We start from the raw sequence: 20,699 nt of genomic DNA, 5'->3' as shown, positions 1-20,699 counted from the left end.
GTGTGTGTGTATGTATGTTTGTGTGTGTATAAAGAGAAAGAGAAAGAGAGAGACAGAGAGAAAGAAATTATGTTTTTAAAAAGACATATTTACTTATGTAAAACACTTGAGCCATCCTCAGCTTCTTTCTCCAGCCCATTAGCAGGGAGCTGGAGAGGAAGCCAAGAAGCTAGAAAAAGAGCTATTGCCCATACAGAATGCAGCATCACAGGTGGAGATTTCACTCAGTATCCTAAGTGTCAGCACCAAGGACAGACAATTAAAGGAATTGACTGTTTCAATTGTGGTCCAGACTATACAGTGAGGGATCTGGAGAGTCTTACTGACCAGGCCCTAAAGCAGTCTGCTCTTAGAATCCCTGCTGTTTTATAAGGAGAATCAGATTTTTGTCCCATTGATTAACTGATTAGGTGAAGTGCACCCATAACAGCCTGCTTCACTCAAATTCCCCCAATTTAAATATTAAATCTTGCAATAGTTATCTTCACTGAAACACTGAGAATAATACTTGATCAAGTATGCAGTTCATTGTGCCCGTGCCAAGTCAGCACACGACAGTGACCATCACACATGAGAACATTAAGCTCCTGTCCACTGAAGGATGCATATGAGCTAGATATAAACATGCCATTGATGTTGTGTTCGACTGGAACCAGTTTTACAAAGGGCAGCAGAGTGTTCGGGTTTCACATTTTGTCCGAAGGTGTGCTTGTTATGACAGTTACTCCTTCGAGGATTTAACATCCACCCTTTTATTCATTCACTTATTTGCTCAGCACTCATTCAACTTTTCTTAGCCAGGCAGTATACTAGGCTAGGGGACAAGGGAGCTATCCTAATTTCTTCCCTCCATGAGCGCTTTCTGGTGAGAATAGCAGTCAAGCATAAGAAGATTAAAATGCCCTGTGACAACTGCCTTGCCAGGTGCTCCCTTTCAGTGTCTGAGATCACAGGAAGGCTACAGATTAATGCCTTAAGGGATGGCTGCCCAGAGGATGGTTTCTAATGCCAATGGGCATTGAAAACCATCTGCTGCCATAAAGGAGCTCTTTCCAGAGAGCTGAGAGGAGTGTAGTGAGGTATGTATGAAGCAAACAATGGCATTGTGCTCCTGTTCCGAGAACTGTGAATAATTTGTTGTTTCTGTTAGAATACGGTTCCATATGGGCTACTTTGTCACATGCTATCTCTGCAGTGAGATGTCCTCAGAACAAGCTGCCTTTCATTGAGGAAATGCAATTTGTGCAGCCCTAGAAAGTAGACAGTAAAGAGGCATCCGTGGGGATGTGAATAGGATACCAAGGGGCGAGGACTTTAATCTGTATGTGAGAGGATTCATTAGAAGAGTAACTGAGAGAGAGGCAGAAAATATTTAGAAGTGCTTCTTGTTTGAAACCAAGAATGGAAAATCCTTAAAAATCATAATCACAGGTGTAAATATGAAAAATTTTATATTTCAGAGAGAAGGTAGTTGCACCAATTTTACAAAGGGGAGCAAATTCATAGATTGTAGAGTCTGGGACTAGTTTTACTTTAGAAATGGAACTGAAGACTTTTCCAGAATTAGAGTGGTGGGACCTGGTGAAATATCTTCAGGGCGCAGAGGCCTGGGGTTCCCATCATCCTTTGACATGTCATCTCACATTAATTATATCAACAAAGAAAACAGGGGTGCATGTAAGAGTAACTCAGAAAGTTAATGGAAAATGGAATAAAGGGTAAGTTTATTTTCTCATAAAAATCCATGCATATGAAGAGCCTCTAAAATTTTATAGATAATATGTATTAGGAAAAGTTATGTAGTCATTTCAAAACTTTTTGTGCCAAAAGAAACTTAAATTTAATTCCATTTTCCCATGAATTTTTGAAATCCTCATATAAAGAGACTGGTCATGAAATCCAAACACTAAGCTTATAGCACCAACTGCCACATAACCACCAGTTGAAAAGTAAATCCTTCACACATTTTTTAATCTTGATAACTCAACATCCCGCTCCCCCCAAAACCAGCCCACTAAAGGCCAGGGAATTTCTAGTAGGCATAGGAGAAAGATTTAAGACACTAACCATCATTCTTCAGCTCATCTGCATTCCCAAGCAGTATATACTTCATCCACAGATTTATAAATATTGTTTTAAGAAACAGAGTTATGGGGGCTGGCACCGTGGCACACTAGGTTAATCCTCCGCCTGTGGTGCCGGCATCCCATATGGGTGCTGGTTCTAGTCCCGGTTGCTCCTCTTCCATTCCAGCTCTCTTCTATGGCCTGGGATAGAAGTAGAAGATGGCCCAAGTCCTTGGACACCTGCACCTGCATGGGAGACCTGGAAGAAACTCCTGGCCCCTAGCTTTGGATCGGCATAGCTCCAGCTGTTGCGGCCATTTGAAGAGTGAACCAATGGAAGGAAGACCTTTCTCTCTGTCTCTCTCTCACTGTCTGTAAACTCTACCTGTCATATAAATTAAAAAAAAAAAAAAGAAAAGAAACAGAGCTGTCTTTCATTGCGATGGTGATTTCCTTTTTTTCCTCCTAAAAGTCATGAGGAGTTCAGAAAAAAATGATGAAATGAAATCTAAGTGAGCCTTGAGTGAATGAGCCTTGAGTCAAAATACAGAACTGGCATTTTGTATAACTGAAAAAAAAAAAACACGATATATTGTTCAGTTACAAGGATACTGGAATGGTAAAGAAAAGATAACAGAAGGGGACAAGAAAATATGGATGAAATATATGGATAAGAATTTCCATTTCACCTCCAAGAGAAGGTCCTCAAACCTAGCCCTGCTGTCCTGTACCTTGACTATAGATGAGTATTTCAGGCCAAGAGGCCAAAGGCACAAACATGATTCTGAAAAGCTCCAATGTTTTACTATGTGCATATTCACAAATACATAAAAGCTGTATATTTTATATAGTATATTATATGTAGTAGATATAAAATATATGTGCATACATGCATATATATATATATATATAATAGATATATTGCTTCACACCAAAGCACTACCTAGGAAAGAGCATAGAAAATGTTCACTTATAAAATCTCAACCTCAATATTAGCTTATCTATAAAATTAGTAGAATAATACCAATTCAAGATTTAAGGCTTCAATATAACAGTAGATACAAACATTTTAACTCATTATCTTGCATACAGCAAACAATGAACATGTAGGAGGTGCCATCATTGTTTGTACTATCCTTGCTATCAGTCTGAGTAGTAGAAACTGATGACTAAACAGATGATTTTTCCTAAAGGGATAAATTGGGGCCCCTATAAAATTCTATTTTTTGTGTTAGCTTCATAGTGAATGAGACAATAAATATTGTCAATTTTGAAAGTGCAAGAACTTGTATTTCTTTATTTGTTCTCAGGTTGATTCAAGGGTTCTGTGATAAGGCAGTAAGACTGACTCCAGGGTGCAGATGTCCTCATTTAGTAAACATGGCATTCAAAAAGGCAGAATCGCTAAAGATGTGCTAGTTGTCGCAGCCACAATTTCTGGTGGAATCTGAAAATTGTAAAGGTTACTATGAGGATTGAATATAAAGGGGGAAAGTATGACAAATCATCTGGTATAGCTTGAGTAAATGACGCTCTTCAAAGATGTCAGAAACAGGAGGTTCATTCCTAACAGGAAGCAGATACATATGGGTGGTCACCCTGCCTGCGAATCTTTACATTAACAATCAGACACTGAGCCTTCATTTGTTTCCTAAAGGGTAGCTGGAGATGGTCATATTCCTCTTGACTTTGTTATGGCTATCTGGTAGAAAATCATTGTTGGACTCCAGTTCGGAACTTAGAAATTATGCAAATGTGAAAGGCGCATCACCAATGTCATCAGATGTAGTTTAGTATATGCTGAATTTTTTAAATCAAAATGTGTAGAGGGACACTAAGAAAATTCTTTACAGACTAGTCTAATATAGTAATCGTCAACATCAAAAAAATCAAGGCTGAGCAAACGTTATAATCAGTACCAAACTCACACAGTGCATTATGTCCTGTAATTTGTGTGTTAACTTAGTGGTCTCCTTTAGATGTGAAATGGTATAGAGGCTTCTCAAAATTCCACACTTTTATTGTTGATTGAAATAAATAGAGAAATGCAGCACACTCTCTACATAAAGTCATGTATAATGTGATTCCATTTAACTGGCCACTAAGTTTTGATCATCCTCTTTTGGCCAGAAAGAATATTTTAGACTCCTAACTAATTATAAACCAGTCCCATTTCCACAAAGCCATGATTAACTTTTTCAAATATATAACAAGTGATTATATTCTAAGAGCAATTCAACTAATTACATTGCATTAAAAAATTAGAAATAAATTAATTCTCAAGGCAAAGTATATACTCAAGTTCTCTATGGAACAGCTTGGGCATAAATATTTAATGCATGTGAAATCTTTGAAGGGGATGTTTGGCAAACATTCACTTGAGAAAGAAATCAACAAATTATGTGATAATTGCTTTTGTGAAGCTTGGTCCAAGAAGTAAAGAAAATCGAATTTGCAAGTTAAAATTGCATTCACTTCCCTAAAAGTTTAATACATGCTATCCATATTTCTTTATTTCAATCTATATTTTCTTTTCTACCTTTTCCACTATTTTTATATTAACAAAAACTACACATACATATATATTTATGTTGTAAATCATATTAATATATCTTTTTGTATATCTTTTTCATGAAATGACTCAACAAAGCTAACCTATCAATAATCTCACATCCTTGTCATTTTATGAGAAGAGCTGATATTGAGCTTCTTAGCAAATTTTCAAGTAACCAGTAGATTGTTATTAATTGCAGTCACCATGTTGTAGAATAGAATTATTTAATTAATTTTTCCTAATTGAAATTTGTTTCTTTTAAAAAGATTTTTATTTCATTTATTTCAAAGTCAGAGTGGCACTAAGGAGAAAGAGAGAGAGAAGGGAGAGAGAGAAGTGAGAGGTATCTTCCATTCTCTGGCTCATTCCTCAAATGACTGCAGTGGTTGGGGCCAGGAGCATGGAACTGCATCCATGTCCACAACATGGGTAAGGGCGCCCAAACACTTGGGCCATCTTCCACTGCTTTTTCATCCAGGCACGTTGACGGGGAGCAGGATCATACATGAAGCTGCTTGGACTTGAACTGGCACTCTGATATGGGATGCTTAACCAGCTTAACCACTCTGCTTAACCAGCTGTGCCATATGCCAGTCCTGGAAATTTTCTGTCACTTGATCAACATCTCTCAAATCCCCTCAATACACAGACATGGTTTTGTTATGAACAATCTCTTAGCTTTTGAATTTGATTTTTTTTAGATTCTACACATAAGAACATGCAGCAGGTGTCCTGTGCTTGGCTCATTTTATTTAACATAATGCCATCCAGGTTCATCCATATTTACACTACTGAAAGAATATTCTTCCTTTTAAAAGAATAAATAGTATACTATTGTCTGTATGCAACAGGTTATCTTTAATGATTCATCCATTGATATATCTATAGATTGATCTCATACTTTGCCTGTTGTGGTCTCTTTTCCTCTCAATGAATTCTTACAGAGTTCTAATTAACAAAATGTTCAGAATAATTTGGAAAATCCTAAAATGTTATTTCTAGTGCTGTGAGAGTCATCTCTAAGTAGATGAAACCTTGATGCAGCTATAGGAATGGCTTGGAGATTAAGACCTCTGAAAGTATTTGGAACATATTGTGTGCTACTTGATTTATTGTGGATGCTAGGTAAGGTCATGCTGAGCCAAATCACAACTGAAAGTCCCATATCTCAAATCCACTATGCTTTATATTTAGCTGATCTCTTTAATCTTTTCTTATTCTTCTATAGAATTTTGAGAACAATTTCACTTAAATACTATTTTACCTGCACATATCCTACATTAGCTCTTCCTGTTTCAGAGGGTAGTGAAGGCCATAAGGAAGTATAGTAATGATCACCCATCACCCATGCCGTTTTCAGTGAGGTTTTAACTCCTCTCCTGTACCTCCAGTGGCTGAAATAGGTGTGGTAAAGTTGGGGGTGATCATCAATATGTCCTGTGGCCTCATTAATTGACAACAGTTCTGAGCTCCCACAATTTTACTCTTGGTCCAGCTTGTCCAATCTATGACCTTTATTCCAGTATTCAATTACAGGTAGGTAAGATTTACTCAATGGCTGATGGTGATGGCACAACTCATGCTATGAAGATCCCTTCAGCTGAATGGATGTGTTTTATCTCAGCTTCACCTTTAGGAATCCAGAATGACTCAAAGATAATGGTGTTACACAAGCAGAATGAAAGACACAAAGAAGTGCATTGTTCTACATTCAATTCCTACCCACTGCTGAAGCTCATCATCTATTCATTTCTGGTCTCTCCTCTCAAGTATGATTAACCAGTCAGTACGTGTTTTAAAAAGTAATATTAGATCACCAGCTCCATGAGAGTGGGGTTCATTTCTGATCATCTCTAGGTCCACCTTGATGCAAAGTAGGAAGTGGTGAAAAGAAAGAGAGCATGAGGAACAAAAGGAAATGGGGCAGGGAGGTGTGTGTGGGAGAAGCACTGTGAGTAGAGGAGCCATACTGTGAGAACGACATCAGTATTAAGAGGTGCTCAATGTGTGTCAGGAAATATCAGGTTATCACATAGACAACATTTTGACATATTTTTATTTCATATTTACAAATATACAGCATTTATTTTAAAATGAGGGATTATGAATATATGGAAATCTTTAGAAGTCATAAGAGTAACTTATAATCTAGTAAATCTTTATTCTTTAATTCTTTTGCTTATTTTTGTTTTTGGATTAAAATACTACTCAAATCCTAGAGACTGGTATTTTATACTAGCATTTTAGTAAGCCTCAGGAGAAGTCCACAAATTGAAGGTTATCACCTATATATTTAATCCTAGTGGGGTCTCAGGGAATGCTAATATATCTGAGGTTACTCAGTTAAAACACAGCAAGGATGCAATTCTCCCTGTACTGCCTTTCTTAGGATCATAGTGAAGAAATGCAAATCAAATGGGTAGATGACGGGATAAATGATGGATTTGGTCTATGACAGACCTAAGGGTAGAGTCTGTTTATTAAACTGAAGAAGCACATTACCCCATCCTATTTTTGCCCTAATTGTCACATTCTCTTAATCTATTGGCATAGCTGTAGTCACATAACCAATAGTATTCACTTTGCCTAAAGCATGTTCATTCTAATATGTTTAAAGCTTCCTGTTTCATGGACATCCAGATTAATGTCAAGTGATTTCCACATGACTTGTAGATGATGGGAGATATTTTTCACAATATCCAATATCATACATGTCCCTGCTAACCGTATAACCCTTCTGTGTCAAGTTGAATACAGTCATAGTAACTTAGCAGTCCATAGAATAGTTAACTTGTCTCATTAATTTATTCATTTAGTTTTTTTATATTTTTGCTTCATTTATGAATTCATTCTATCTGTAAATATTTATCCAATGCACATTGCTTGGAAAATTGTGTTTAAACCATAGTTAAGAAAGACAAATTAAAGGGAAAGATAAAAATATTACCCAAACAAATTTTAAAAATTTCTGTTGTAAATATATGCTTGTATGTTAACAAAAAATGGAAAATAAACCTTTTTAAGTGATAAGAAGTCCAATCTGTTTCAGAGGGAAAGCCCTGTAAGCTATCATTTCTCCATATAGAGGCTGTCTTGAGGGAACTCTCCAATTTCCAGAATGGTTTAGTAATGTTCTGGACAATGACATTTCATTCTGGTCTGTGAGTTTATCAACTCCCAGAGGTCTTGGGGTAAAGATGGATGTCTTATAGTAGCATTTTTCCCTGCTAGATAAAATTTGGCAGTATCACATGGTTTTGTAATATATATGGATTGCTTACTTGGTTTTCCAAATGCAACTGAAAGTACAGGGTGACCAATTGCCCTGGCTCAGTTGGGACTGCGATGATTCCTGGAAATAAAGCAGGAATGGTCCCAAGAAATCTGGAATAATTGCTCTTTCCAAGATATGGAAGAAAAATTCATTTTTCAGTCATGTTGCTCCACAAGGAGAACGTTCTCCATTTAGCTGAAGTTATATTATTTAAGTAGCAAAATTCATTTTAAAACATGAAACATTTGTATTTATTTTATTTTATTTTATTTTATTGACAGGCAGAATGGACAGTGAGAGAGAGACAGAGAGAAAGGTCTTCCTTTACCGTTGGTTCACCCTCCAATGCCCACTGCGTCTGGCGCACCGCGCTGATCCGAAGGCAGTAGCCAGGTGCTTCTCCTGGTCTCCCATGGGGTGCAGGGCCCAAGTACTTGGGCCATCCTCCATTGCACTCCCTGGCCACAGCAGAGAGCTGGCCTGGAAGAGAGGTAACCGGGACAGAATCCGGCGCCCCAACTGGGACTAGAACCCGGGGGGCCAGCACCGCAGGTAGAGGATTAGCCTATTGAGCCGATGCATCGGCCAACATGAACATTTTTAATAAGATATCTGCATACTTCCATTCCTTATAAGAGAACTTACAATAAACATTTTTCCAGCTGCTAACTGATCAATAATCTGAATAACAGCCCCATGGTTCTTTAACTTGAAGGAAGTATTATACCCAAAACTACTTGTATGTGTTTCTTTACTTTTTGAGCTCCTGTTAGCAGTAATCATTTTCTGGTCCAATTGCCTATTTTTGAAGTGTTGTCCTTTTTTCCTACAGTCTTGGGGCTCCTTAAGTAGGATTCTTTATATTCTTCTCTTTCTTGCTAACAGCTACAGCACATGTTATAAGCAAGGCTCAATTCCATGTGTAACACAACTTACCTCCTACCCAACATCCATCTAATGGTTGAGGATTTATCTTCTTTAGTCCATCGATGGTGAGTTATTGAATGCCAACTTAATTTTCAACATCTTGTGATAAGCATCATATATTTCACTTTGCAAAACTATTTTTATATTCATGTGTAATTATCTCCTTAATTTTTGTTCCCCTGTAGACTTTTAGATAATGAAAAGGCAGGGCCATCTACTAGTTTAGCTATAAGCATAGTGCTAAATCAGCAGGTTCATCATAGTTTAGCACATGGACACATATGATTATTGAACTAATAAAAATCATGAATGATAGCTAATATTTACTGAGATTCGGTATTATCAGAACACATATTAAATAATTTACACACCTCACTTCATCACATTTTATTTTATCATCTATTCATTTTATCATCATAGAATCCACATACTGTTACTAAAAACAATAAGCATTTTATCAAAATAATGTTTTGTTCTGTTATTTCCTGATATCAATACATATTTTATAAATATAAAGATGACTGTTGGGATGGAATACAGCACAAGGATACAGCATTTAAACTCGTTGTCACGTTTGTTTTTGTAGGCCCCAGGCATTCACCAGCTGTTGGCTATAGATACACCAGTTGCTTGCCTTGTAGGGATACCCACAGCTTGGGATCTTGCTTTCCCCATAGTTAGCACACCAAGAGAGGGAGACTGAGAGAGGATGCTCAAGATAAAAGTCCAGCTGTCTGGTAACCTAGTCTCAGAAGTGATATCCTTGATTCTGGTAGACTATGTATTAGAAGTGAGTCACTGGCCGGCGCCATAACTCACTTGGCTAATTCTCCGCCTTCGGCGCTGGCACCCCGAGTTCTAGACCTGGTCGGGGCACCGGACTCTGTCCGGATTGCTCCTCTTCCAGGATGGCCCAATTGCTTGGGCCCTGAACCTGCATGGGAGACTAGGAGGAAGCAGCTGGCTCCTAGCTTAGGATTGGTGCAGAGCGTCAGCCACAGCATGCCAGCCTTATCAGCCATTTGGGGAGTGAACCAACGAAAGTAAGACCTTTCTCTCTGTCTCTCTCACTATCTAACTCTGCCTGTCAAAAAAAAAAAAAAAAAGTGAGTCACTAAGTTCAGCCCACACTTATGGAAAATGGAGCAATCTTAGCAAGAGCCAGGAGAGAGGGATCATTGGCACATTAGTTGCTGCCAACCACACCATACACCACATACATAGACACACTTTCGCACACACACACACACACACACACAAACAGTAGATCTAGCCGGCGCCGCAGCTCAATAGGCTAATCCTCCACCTTGCGGCACCGGCACACCGGGTTCTAGTCCCGGTCTGGGTGCCAGATTCTGTCCCGGTTGCCCCTCTTCCAGGCCAGCTCTTTGCTATGGCCCGGGAAGGCAGTGGAGGATGGCTCAAGTGCTTGGGTCCTGCACCCCAAGGGAGACCAGGAGAAGCACCTGGCTCCTGCCTTCGGATCAGCGCAGTGTGCCGGTTGCGGCGGCCATTGGAGGGTGAACCAACGGGAAAAGGAAGACCTTTCTCTCTGTCTCTCTCTCACTGTCCACTCTGCCTGTCAAAAAAAAAAAAAAAAAAAAAAAAAAAAAAAAAAGTAGATCTATTCAAGGCAGAGTAAAGAAAAAAATCAACTAAGAGTAACTAAGAGTTTGGTGAATGATGAAATACAGGCTGGGGCAAATTAATCTACATATATTACACATGAATCACATAATTGCACAGAAGGAGAAAATATATAAAGCGGTTAAAATATGAAGCATTAGAAAGATCATTTATTTAAGAGGGAAAGAAGGAGAGAGGAAGGAAGAAGAGCAGAGAGAGAGAGAAAGAGAGAGACAGGGGGAGAGAGAGAATTACAAACACAGAACAAGAGATCTCCCATCCTCCCATCCCCTGGTTTACTTCCTAAATGCCTGCAATGATCTAGTTGAACCAAAGCTGAAGCTAGGAGCCAGAAACTCAGTTATGTCTCCGTTCTATGACAGGATCTCAATTATTTGAGCCATCAGCTACTCTGTCCCAGGTTCTGCAAATGTCAGGAGCCAAAGCTAAGAATAGAAATCAGGTACTCAGGAACTTAACGAGTGTCTTAATCACTAGGCTAAATACTTACCCCTGTAAAAGGCCTTTTTCACTGGAAACTATAAGATAAATACCAAATAACCACTCATAAACACAATACGCTAGTTTGTAAAATTGTTTCACACAAGAGTAGGTATTAGCAATTCTGAAACTACATTATAGCATTCAAGAGCTGAACAAATAAGCAAATAAATGATAAATAAAGGATCCAGGTTTCTCACTGTCACAGTGAGAAGTTAAAAATAATCAAGAGGAGGATGTAACTGAAATCTGTGGTGTTGGTTCAAAGTGGGAGATATCAGTGCACCCTCATGTTTATTTTGTAATAATTAGATATATGACATAGATAATTGACAGATACACAGATGATAGATAAAATGATATATACAAATATACATATGTATATGTGCTTATGTGTGTAGATATTTATGTCAGTATACAGTTATACATTTTCTGTTTCTATATAAACTTATACTATCTCATCCAAATGATCAAGGTTGACATCACTGATGAGTCATGTTGCTATTAAGCTCCACAATCACCCTCATATTTAACAGGATGACAAGAACTCCTCACCTGTCTAATATTCTTCTTTCAAACCCATGCCTGCAAAAAATTTTGTGTAATCCACAAACAAGCGCAAATGTAGGGATGTCCTACATTTTCAAAACTGTAAAACTCTAGAAGAAAGAAGAGAGGAAAGATTAAAGAACTGTTACAGACAGGAGGAGACTAAGGAGTTAAGAAAACTAAATGTGTGATTTCACTCTGGGCTGAATTCTCTGTCTCCAAAAATTAGTAGAAAACTGACAAAAGACAAAAAAAAAAAAAGAAACAGATCTCTGGTGCAGGTGTTTGAACTGGCAGCTAAGATTCTGGTTAAGATGCCTGTGTTCCAGATAAGAGTGCCTGGTTTTGAGACCAGTTCCCCTCCTGGTTCTAGGTTTCTGTTAATATAGATCCTTTGAGGCAGTAGGTGATGGCTTGGGTAGTTGGCCGCCATCATTCAATATGGAAAAGCTGGATTGAATTTCCTGATTACAGGTTGACTCAGCTCTGGCTGTTGAATGCGAAACAATGATAAAAGCGCTCTCTCTCTCTCTCTCTCTCTCTCTCTCTCAGAAAAATAATAAAATGTCAGTGCATTATTTAGCATTATTATATCATTGTTACTTTCTTAATCTTGGTCAATATTTGATATAAAATGGATGATACCTGGAAATATCTATACTAATTTTAACAAATAAACCACAAATTATCTCAAAATAAAAAGTTAAAAAGCCTTAGAGTGAGAAACATCCATCCTAGGAAAGTTGATTTTTTCTAGCCGTTTTCACCCTGGAGCCCTGTGTCAAGGTCATGTTTTTAAGAAAGAGAAGCTGGTTTGGTCCAGGGTGGGGGATTTTATGAAAAAATATAGAAAACTTTTGACTTTTGGCAGATGTACAGAGTTGTTGAAATAGAATAAATACAAGCAAAATCATTAATGTTAGTCTAGATTATTCCCATAAAACATTTCTTGATTTATTTGGTGATTCAGGAAGCTGGAACACTAAGCCAGAAAACTTGAGTGAAATTTCTGACACTCTTACGATAGTTCAAAAAAGAAGGAAATCTGAAAGAAACAAAAGTAGTCTCCTCAAGATAGTTTTGTAGCTTGAAGCTGTGTTGTTGTAGGATAAAGAGTTAAGCTTTCTTCTCCAAGAGGAAGATCTTTCAAGGCTCAGGGTGCAGAAACCACCGAGACTCTTAATAAAAAGTTCAGGAGGCTATCACCTGAGCAGGGTAAACACGGGAGTATGGGCTTGGTCTGACTGAGAAGGGAAACCCACTCCAATCCTTTTAAACCATAACAGCATTGCAGACTTGTCACTCTTGTGCTCTACCTAAGAGAAGAGAGAGAAACCAGATGGCAGAACATACAACTCTAAGTCTTCCGTGGTTCTTCCATACACTTATCTGGCATATAGTGAAAACATGTTAGATGCATGATGATAACAAAGAGAAAAAGGAAAACAACTTGTGCAAACCCACAGACAACTCAGATATTGGGGTGATAAGACGTGAAATTTAAAATAACAAGCAAGATTTTGTAGGAAGTAGAGAGGGAAGAAAGGAGATTTCAATAGAAAACTGTTATGCTATTCACAGTAGGAGGATTAGTGAACGTAAACATAGATCAGAAAAATATGTTAAGTTGAAGAAAAAAGAGGAAAAGAATCAAATTGTGGCTGGCGCCGCAGCTTACTAGGCTAGTCCTCCACCTTGCGGCGCCGGCACACCGGGTTCTAGTCCCGGTCGGGGCGTCGGATTCTGTCCCACTTGCCCCTCTTCCAGGCCAGCTCTCTGCTGTGGCCCAGGAGTGCAGTGGAGGATGGCCCAAGTGCTTGGGCCCTGCACCCCATGGGAGACCAGGAGAAGCACCTGGCTCCTGCCATCGGATCAGCGTGGTGCGTCGGCCGCAGAGCGCCAGCCACGGCGGCCATTGGAGGGTGAACCAATGGCAAAGGAAGACCTTTCTCTCTGTCTGTCTCTCTCACTGTCCACTCTGCCTGTCAAAAAATAAAAAATAAAAAAAAAATAAAAAAGAATCAAATTGCAAAGCAGAATTCAGTGATAGGCTCATACGAGACACAAATGATCTACTATGAGATGCAAGAAGGGGCAAGGGAAGCTATAGGGGACAATCTGTGAAGAGGCAATGCTGGATTTGTCCAAAATGGTAAAAACCATTGACTCACAGGAGCAAGAATTACACCAGGTACCTCCCCTCTTCTTTGATGTTATAGCACAGTACTTGTATGACAATTGAACTGCCTTCAGTAATGTACATCTCAAGTTATGGAAAAGTCAGCCCAAAGGAGAGCTGCCCTTGACCACTGAGATACTCGGAAAGGGGCATATAGAAATATGTCTTTAATCTCAATAGACTTAAATGGACCAGAAAGATAAATTATGCATTCAAATATATAATTAAAAATTGAAATAAATAAATCGTAAGAGAGAGATATGTTATTTTTAACAGAATTACCTACAATTAGATGAAAGGGGAATGAGTATATGGATGAGAATACGTTTCCACATATTTTGAAAATATATCCAATTTGTTAAAGGATAGGTTGAAGCTGTGGTATTTGGATCACTAATTCCTGGCAGAATAACTGAGTAAACTCTATTATCCTTCTCTATAAGCAATGTTCTTCTGCCTGTACAGTCATTTTGGATATACAAAGATCATGATGAATATGTCACAGTTTGAGCCATTAATTAATTTGAGAAGTATCTGCTATTTTCTTTAAAAAAATTTACTTTATTGATTTTTAAAGGGTAACAGAGAGAGGCAGAGAAAAAGAGAGAGGTCTTCCATCCACCGATTCACTCCCTAGATGGCCGCAATGGCTGGAGCTGCGCCGATCCGAAGCCAGGAGCCAGGAACTTCTTCTGGGTCTCCCACGTGGGTGCAGGGGTCCAAGGACTTGGGCCATCTTCTACTGCTTTCCCAGGCCATAGCAGAGAGCTGGATTGGAAGAGGAGCAGCTGGGACTAGAACTGGCGCCCATTTGGGATGCCGGCGCTTCAAGCCAGGGCTTTAACCCACTGTGCCACAGCACAGACCCCCGGTATCTGCTATTTTCTACAAATAAATAAACACAATAACAGTTTCAGCTTATGTAGAAATTCAGTTTTAAAATATTTATTTATTTATTTTTATTTGAAAGGCAGAATTACAGAGAGCAAGAACGAAAGAGAGAGAGAGAGAGTGAGTGAGAGAGATTGTCCTTCTGCTGGTTCACTCCCCAAATAGCCACAATAGCTGGGGTTGGACCAGGCCAAACCCAGGATCCAAGAGCTTCATCTGGGTCTCTCACATGGGTGGCAAGGGCTCAAGGACTTGGGCCATCTTCTACTGCTTTCCCAGGACATTAGCAGGTGCCTTCACAGAGAGTTGGATCACAAGTGGTGCAACCAGGACTTGAACTATCCCTCATATGGGGTGCTGGTTTCACAGGCAATAACTTAACCCACTGCATCACAATGCTGGCCCCAGAAACTCTGATTGGTAAATGAGGCCACAGAACTTCAAGAGTAAACTTCCTTGTTCAAGGTCATGCAGCCAACATGCAGAGGAGCAGAAATAGACCAAATTCATGCCAGTTTTCTCCACACCTTATCTATTCCACCCGTATGCATAAGGAAAGACATGAAGTGCAAATGGTACACAAATAAGTGTACAGATTAGGCACTGGGCATTGGCAGAAGGAAAGGAGGAATAGTAAAGCGTTAGCTAATCAGGAATTCTTCATAAATGCACACATCGCCCAAGGCCACATTTTTTCCTGTGTAGAATATTTAGGCATTTGCTTCCAAAATGAGATCTATAGAGATAGATGCTGTCTACCTCACTTCCCCTGTGGTCAGAGAACAATACTTTATCAAGTAAATTGGAAGGGTCATGTTGATTCACTTGAGCATTTCAAGACATATGCCCATGCAGTAAAATATCATTATGTGTTACTAAGAAAGGAGATTAAAAAACATATTGAATGAAGAGAAAGAGTTCACATTCAAATAATGAGGGGATAAACTAACCAAATCAAAAGGTAGGCTTTGTCAGATTTTAAAAAGTCTCAGTAATGATTAAGTTATAATTAAGTCATAATTATTGTAGAAAATATTATGCTGAGCTGTAAGGAACAAATGTGAAATGTGCTTATTAGAATTAGTTTAAATGATAAGTAACAGTAATAAAAGAACATTCATTTCATATTCTAGTAAAATATGCTCATCATACTATTGCTTATAATTAAAAATATTGGAATGGGATTCTCCCAATTTAATAGTTGTATGTTCTTATCAAAGGGAGGCCACTTCTACTTAGCATGTAAGATCATAAAGAGAATATTTTGGAATTATTAATTTGAGTTCAAATCTCACCATATCAAGTAACATTGCACTACATCAGATATATTCTCCTCACCCTTTATTGTTGATTTCCTCGACAACAAAAATGAAGCAATAATGACTTATAATCTAGATTTCATGTGGATTACAAAGAATCTATGGGGCATAATAAACCATAATAAGCACTTTCTATGATATCTACTTCAGCATGTAACTAATATAGAAATGGCTATTTGCATCATTTCTTTTTGAAAAGTCTTTGTGTGAATTTGCTCTGCCACTGCTCGTGACAAGTTCCACAATGCTGCAGGCTGATGGATGCTCAGGGTCACATGGGACAGACCCCACTAAAAATGGACAAAAGTAGAGGAGGAGGCACAGAGAAATGCTATGGGAGTATTTGGGTAAAAAATAATTTCTCAACAAAGTTTTCTGGAAATTATTGTGAAGCAGGTGTCATTTTCAAAAATCGATAAGGTTTATATTAATTTTTAAGAAGCTGAAACAAGATAAATCTTATTAAGAAATTCAGGAAGTCATTCTATTTATGCAAAAATTCTTTGCTAATTTTTACCAGGTAGTTGTCTATTTCTTTGTGCTCTGATGAATACTCTTTTGTTAAAGATTTATTTGTTTATTTGAAAGGCAGATTACAGAGACAGAAAGATACACACACACACACACACAGAGAGAGAGAGAGAGAGATAGAGAGAGTTCTTCCATCTGTGGTTACACACACACACACAGAGAGAGAGAGAGAGAGAGAGAGAGAATTCTCCATCTGCTGGTTTATTCTCTAAATGGTCGCAGTGGCCAAGACTGGGCTGGGCAAAATACCGGAGCAAGGAGTTTCATCTAGGTCTTCCATGTAGATTCAGAAGTCTAAGTATTTTATTTGGCCTATCTTCCTCTGCTTTCTCTGGGTCATTAGCAGTGAGCTGGGTTAGAAGTGGGGCAGCCAGGACCTGAACCCTTGCCTGTATGGATTGCCAGCATTGGAAGCAGCAGCTTAACTTCTATGCCACAATGACATCCCCTAATGAACTCACTTCATTGTTTGTGCTGTCCAGACAAATGTTTTAAGTTTGAGTTAGACTATGAATGCCTTGGTTGTAACATTCTCTCACCATTTGGTAAATTATATGGTCACTTTGGCGTGAAATAAAGAAAGAACCTTCAGCTAATTTGCTTCACACAAGCTGTCTCATTTCACTAGTAGTCCTCTCTCTCTCCCCACCTTATGTATTATCTCTCTCTGTCCCTTTCTCCTCCTGCATATCGTGTCTCTCTTTATTAGCTGTTCGATACATTCTTTTAAACTTTTATTTATATAAAGGGAACATACTTTATGCATTTCATATATACAGTTTTAAGTTAGTAATGATACTTCCTCCCTCCCTCCTTTTCTCCCTCTTTCCTTCTCTCTCTCTCTCCCTCCCTCCCTCCTTCCCTCCCCCATCACTCCTTCTTTTTCTTTTAACTTTTGCAATAGCATAAATTCAAAGTACTTTACTCTTCCACTGGTGGTTAATCAGTGAACAAAACAGGATACCACCTTTCCAGACCCTTAAACAAAAAATGAATATGATAAACAAAATGCATATAGAAACAAAGAAATTGGCTCATTAAATATATTAAACATATAAATTGAATTCAACGAGGTGAAAGATGGCCTGCTTTAGGAAGCATGATCAGAAAGGGCCTGATAGTCAGCTGAGAATTGGACGCTGAGGAGCAGGGAACTACACAAAGACAAAGAGGACAGGCTTTGCAAGGCAATGAAAGCTGAGACTGTGAAAAATGAATTGAGTTAGGTTGAAGGAGGGATAGAGTTGAGGCTAACATGAAGGGAAAAGAAGAGTAAGAAAGCAATTGATTTTCATACTACTAATATTAGGTACCCTTTGCTGATCACCATTTGGGATACAGGTATCATGTTATGTTGTCTGTACAACCAAATAGTTTTACTCCTTTGAAGCATCCTAACTATAAGGAATCTATTTTATTTCTTAGAGGAAATGGAGACTTCTATATATATTCAAAATTATTTATGATATTAATTTTCAGAAGTTCAAGATGCTAGCTTCAAGAGTTTTATTTGAGTGACTCTGAACCCTATGCTTATGCATTTATTAATTCATAATGTCACTGCAAGTGTTTATCAAGAGCTTTCTGTGTTGGGAGGATGGATGGAGCACAGTATTTGCCTTAAACCTGTGTCTTCAAGAAGTTTGGTTTTCAGCTTTCAGTCCCTATTCTTATCATGTTCAAGTCTGAGGGGTATCAACATATCCATGTCCAAGAGATAAATATTTAAATCCATTACTCCGTAGGATATGTATGAGACAGAAACAAAATATTAACACAGTATCCATGGTTTATAATGTTAAGTGTGATAGAAGTAATTATTTTTATTTTTTGTCTCTATTGTCATGTTACTTTAACTGCTCTGTCTTCCCATTGTGGAAAAAAGTACAGGGACTGAAAACTCCTGCCTATCTCCACCAACTTACACAATCAACTAGACAGGCAACAGTTGCAGTCCTTGATAACCAAGGCATGTAATAAGGCTCCATTAGCAACCACACTGGACTCTGGTATCAGGATGATGTTAGGAGAGGGTTAAAAAACATCCAGTGTGCCCCTGAAAACATATGTGAACTGACTGGAATGACATCAGCCAGCTGTCATGTTCTTTATTCCAACTTCTTCGTGCTGTATTTATCATAGTGTTTTGTATCCGTTCTTCCATTTACTCTCTGTTTTGTGAAAATAAAATACCATGGCTCAGAGACAAACTTAGGCAGGCATCAACTGAAGCTAAGTAGTGAATCACATTACTCACAGGAAAAGAGGAAATGGTGACATTTGTCTACATTTTAAGTATAGCACTGCTTGTAATTTGCCACAACTGAGGATTCAATAATGGGATAGAAGATGCAATCTGCATTCTAATAGCTGAATGGAGAATCAGATTTCATGAAGCGATGACCCTGGAGTGTAATATGGAAGGAAAGAAATATTTATGAAGGAAATGAAAAGTGGAAAGTAGATGGTAAGTGAAGATAAGTTTTTATTAATATCTCCTCTTGCCACACTAAGGATTAACAGGAAACAACGGATATCTGTGGAAAATTCATTGAGAAATAAATATTAACACAAATAGGAGTTTGGCTATCAGTTTTGACTGAATCTTGGGTTCAAAGACAGTACAAATGGGAGAGAGACTAGGAAGCACATGAAAAATCCAGATAGAAATGACTGTTTAACTACCATACGACTGAATTAAATCATTTACTTCATGTCAGCCAGTAGCTACTTTAGTCTTTCCAGATGTGAAAAATCTTTCTGTCTCAATTGATATCTGCTCAAGAAGATAGAATACAAATTGCACTTTTTAGTATCCCAGTCCTAGAAATGACCACAGAACAGGTGCTTATGTCTATGATTTGCTCTTTTCTATTTTTATGGATTAAAATACTCAATACTGAAAATATAAAAGTCCCCAAGTGTATCTAAACATTCAGTAATGCCCTACCAATAGTATATTTGTTGGGAGAGGGTTACATGTGTAATTTTGTATATATGTGGAATTTGACAAACTCATTTAAAGTTTCATGTGGGAATGTAAAAAAACCAAGAACAATAAAGATATACTTGATGAAAAACGGTCTGTACTACCAAATAGCATTATTAGCTCTAAAACATTTCAAAGAAGATAGTGTACAATACTTATAAAGATATATCAATGATAGAAAACAGAAAGTCTGGAAAAAGACACACCCATATGGTCAGCTGCTTTTTGCAAACTCAGAAACTGTAATCCAATAGAAAGTGTCACTTTTTTTCTGAATGATTCTGATTCAAGATCAGCAAACATCTCTGTGAAAGAAAAAAGGAGCCTGTGCCGCGGCTCACTAGGCTAATCCTCCGCCTTGCGGCGCCGGCACACTGGGTTCTAGTCCCAGTCGGGGTGCCGGATTCTGTCCTGGTTGCCCCTCTTCCAGGTCAGCTCTCTGTTGTGGCCAGGGAGTGCAGTGGAGAATGGCCCAAGTACTTGGGCCCTGCACCCCATGGGAGAACAGGAGAAGCCCCTGGCTCCTGGCTTCGGATCAGTGCGATGCGCCGGCTGCAGCGCGCCAGCCGCGGCGGCCATTGGAGGGTGAACCAACGGCAAAGGAGGACCTTTCTCTCTGTCTCCCTCTCTCACTGTCCACTCTGCCTGTCAAAAAAAAAAAATTAAAAAAAAGAAAAGAAAAAAGGAAAGAATTTAAGAAAGAATACACTAACTGCCACAGAACACATTTTTTTTTTTAAGACATACTATAGTAACCCTCAAATCCAATAAATTTAACTTTTTTAAAGTTAAGTGTGAAAGTGTATTGTGAGGGGCCGGTGGCTCAGTAAGTTAATCCTCTTCTTGTGGCGTTGGCATCCCATATGGGTGCTGGTTCTATTCCTGGCTGCCCCTCTTCCAATCCAGCTTTCTGCTATGGCCTGGGAAAGCAGTAGAAGATGGCCAGTGTGCTTTGGCCACTGCACCCGCATGGGAGACCAGGAAGAAGCACCTGTTTCAGTCATCTAGAGAGTGAACTAGACAATGGAAGTTTCCCTCTCTCTCCCCCTCTGCCTTTCTAACTCTGCATTTCAAATTAATAAATAAATCTTTAAATAAATAAATAAAGTGATATGGAAGAATTATAGACATGCCACTATCTTGAATTCAAAAGTTATCTGTACTGATTTGTACTGAAATATTTTCTCAAAAATTACTAGGTGTATGAGCTTAAGAAAGTTGCTCTATTTTTCTGCTGTTCATTATGCTTATTCAAGAGGAGAGAAGCAATGGTAGTATATGCTTCACACGAGA

The sequence above is a fragment of the Oryctolagus cuniculus genome, chromosome 6 (assembly GCF_964237555.1).
Source record: "Oryctolagus cuniculus chromosome 6, mOryCun1.1, whole genome shotgun sequence".
NCBI classification, from domain to species: Eukaryota; Metazoa; Chordata; class Mammalia; order Lagomorpha; family Leporidae; genus Oryctolagus; species Oryctolagus cuniculus.
Note: the sequence above shows the minus strand (reverse complement) of the source record.